Raw genomic sequence first — 3,862 nt, forward strand, 5'->3', positions numbered from 1 at the left:
GCCGTTGAGTAGGAATCAACTTACAAATGTGTGTGTGTTGTTAGGTGTTGTTGAGTTGACTGAGACTCACAGCAACTCTATGAACAACAGATTTAAATTTTGCCCTTTATTGCACGATCCTCACAATTTCTGATATATTGGAGTCCATTGTTACAATCATTATATCAATCCATCTTGTTGAAGGTAATTCTCTCTTTCTCTACTTTAAAAACTGGGAATGATGAATCAAAATGCTTATAACATCCTAGTGTAAACAAATGTCCACTCAGCATAGTTCAGGGAGAGGTGAATAACTCAAATGTTTCAAGAACACCCGAAGGACAGAGACAGACACAAGTTAAGGTTAGAGAGCTGAGAGGTAGAAACTTTGATAACCAGCTTTATCACCCTCAAAATCCTTCCCAAGGAGAAACTCACAAAAGAAGGAATTCCATCATGACCGCCCCTTTTGCCTCTTTCCACTGAAATGAGAAAAAAGGGGGAGGGAGTTAAACTTATGTGTCTCCGATGTCATTAATTCGTCAAGTGCCTCAAGTTATTTCTAATGTGTTACTTTTCTTAAAATAATTACCTGACAAAAAGGAAAATTTAGAAAAGTTTTCAACATTTTGACAGCCTGCCACTAAATATATGCACATGTGGACACCTAGTTTGCTCATTCTGCACATTGTAACTGCAAGTCATGTCTCCAAGCAGATTGTCCTGATGGTTCATAATAGATTGCACCAGGGTACAAATGTGGACGAACTGGAAATGCAGGGCTAATCTGTCAGGCCCAACAAAGACAAATATCCCAGCAGCACTGCTATATTTCAGAAAGCGTAGTGTTGACTATAGATAACCTGACATGATAAATTTTACAGCTGAACGTGGTGGCATTTTGCAGCCCCGGGTCTACTAAGGATGGTTGGTCCTTCTCTGATGGGGTCAATTGTGATAAATTGCCCTACTGAACTCTCCGTGAAATATGACATTTCAGGTTAGCCAAATTCTCTTTGATGTGCGCGTTCCATTTAGCCTCAAGATATTTACCAAAGGAGCTTTTCTAGCAGAAGGATGTAAAGACACCAGATTTTTCCCCTTCTCATAGCCATTATTATGTCAACAAAGTAGAGGAAGGTTGTAAGAATCTCGTTCCTAGGAATATTGAAGATAGGTTTCCTTTCCAAATGGTGGGATGTGAAATACTTGTTGCAAGGAAACAGAAAGATGAACAAAAATGGCCTGTTTCTTGAATTTTTTTCTGTTTCTCATAACAGTGAGTCATCACACAGATTATTTTTTAAGCTTCCTTTTCTCATGTTCACAGATCTGAGTAGACAATGAACTAGAGTTATTTATTCCACCAAGAAAACTCTCAGTTTTCCAGAACAAATAGGAATTATTTTAGAGTTACAGAATTATTTAAGTGTCATGCAAAAGAAGTCTTGAAAACTTGCATGGGACATATCATTTTTCAAGTTAATTAATAATGACCCCTAAGTGGCAGTGATGATGGAAATGCATAGGACTTGTATAGGCTAATGATATTGTAAAGGCGCAATATCCGTAAAGACAGCATGGGAACTGCAAAGTCTGACTTCTGCTAACTCCACAAGGGGCACTGCCCTCATCAACAACATCCACACCCTAAACTTATCCTTACAAAGTCAGTCATGGCTCCCCACTCTGATGCACCCACTTCTACTAATCACTGGGCCTGTTACTCATTGCAAATGACCACACCAAATTTACAAAATCTTTTTCCTCACAGTTGTGCAGTTTATTACAGAAACAGTTTGGGGGTAGTGGTGGTAAGGCGAATGAAATCACAGTGAAAGTCTAGGGTCCATAAATAGCAGCCCCAACCCATGTTAACAGCAAGACACAATTTCTCAATTAATTCAGACAGCTTCTCAGTCAATAACAAAATTTAGTACCTCAATTAATCCAAACAATTTCTCTGTCAGCAGCCAGCAACGTCTGGTGTAGGAACCTCTGGCTCCAAAGAATGCGTGCTGCTTTCACAGCTTCTTATTTCCTGGTTTGGAGGTTCCTGTCTTAAGGACACTGGCCCTGGCTCCATCAGTCTTTTCATAGTTTGGTTAGCTCTCGTCTCTTATATTGGTCTCACAGCTATTGATGGTGTTGAAGACACTGATCATCAGTGAGCTGTATGTCTGTAGTTGAAGCAGCTGGAGACCATATCCCCAGGGGAGCTAAGGCTGTTAAGTGGAGTCTCAAAGATTCATTTTACTTACATATTCTCACTAAAGTGTGTAGTCAGTTCTAAGGTTATAGTTAGAAAAGTCATTCTTTTTTTGTTTATTTTTTCTCCTATTAGTTTATTTATAAAATTTGAATACAAATTAGAACAAATTCTTTCCATTTCCCTCAAAATCTATCTCCACAGCTACCACAAAGTTTCTCCTATTAATTCAGTACTGGACACACATACACAGTAAGCTCTCCCAGTCCAAGTTCTGCCACAAAGTAATTATATGACCTGGAAAAAAAATGGTAATTATATGACCCTGGAAAATATATTACCTCTACAGTAAAGGTCATTAAAATACACAATCCACCATTTTTCTTCCAAGGCAATTATTCTAGTTTTTAACATAACAAAGTTCCTATAAACATAGGTCTGGAACCAGACTGAATTAAAAATATGGGTTCTCTACCTTATAGCTGAATGGTTTTGGGCAATATATTTAATTTCTGTGTACTGTGGTTTTCTCATCTATAAAAAGGAGAATAACGATAGTACCACTTAAAAGAGCAATGGGCCGAGAAATGTTTTCTTCTGCTGTACATGCCTTTGGATTGGAAGCACAACTCCTTATAATCAAGACACCTGAGTGCACTGGATGACTTGGACACAAATGGATGAGGTCTAATGGTAAGAAGCTGTGCTGCAATCCCAAAGGCACACAATTTGAATTCACCAACTGTTACACAGGAGAAAGATGGGCAATTGCCTCCTGTGTGATTTACTCTTTCTCAAAACCCACTGGAGGGTCAGCTATGGATCAGTTTTGACTTGAAGGTACTCAACAACATTAACAACTAGGAATATCAGGATCATTAAATAATTCAACAGAAGGAAATTCAAAGTGCTTAGACTCATGGAGGGCAGATAGTGACTTTTCAAGAAGTGTTATCTGTTACTATATTTCCACTGTCCATAGAGTCTTTGAAGGCCTGTTCTTTGACCAGAGCATGGCCATCTTGCTTCTTACTCTGTTAGCCTGGAAGTTCTGCTGAAACCTGCCCATCATGGATGACCCTGATGGTATATGAAGTACAGGAGGCATAGCTTCCAGCACCACAGCCTCGTACAAGCCATCACAGTATACCAGACTGACAGATGAGTGGTGACAGAAGTTATCCATTTGAATTGTGGTGTTGAAGAGTACTGAATACACCATGGACTGCTAAATAATAAACAAATCTGTCTTTAAGAAGCAAAAGTGCTTGTTGTTGTTGTTGTTGTTATGTGTCATCGAGTTGGAACTGACCCATATCTGACCCTCCAACAAATTTTTTGAGGCAGTAAATTGTACAGGAGGAGTTTGTCCATCCTTCTCCTGTGGAGCAAGCAGTTGGTGGATTCGAGCTGTGCACCTTTGAGATTGTAGTACAGCTTCTTACCACTAGGCCACCTGAGCTCCCTGACTCAACAAATCTATCTTCAAGGAGCAAGTAAGATGGGTTCAATAATGTATACTGCACTGAAACAGAGGAGGGAGAAAACTGTTTAAAAGAGATATATAACTAGGTATGTCTGTCATCACAGGAGACTAGAGCGAGGGCTACATGGTGGAGGGGACCTGGGGGAGGGTTTGTAAAACAATGAAAGAATCTTTTCTTTTACTTTTCC

Source organism: Elephantulus edwardii, unplaced genomic scaffold, assembly GCF_000299155.1.
Source record: "Elephantulus edwardii isolate Elephantulus edwardi_28Jun2011 unplaced genomic scaffold, EleEdw1.0 scaffold00037, whole genome shotgun sequence".
Classification (NCBI taxonomy): domain Eukaryota; kingdom Metazoa; phylum Chordata; class Mammalia; order Macroscelidea; family Macroscelididae; genus Elephantulus; species Elephantulus edwardii.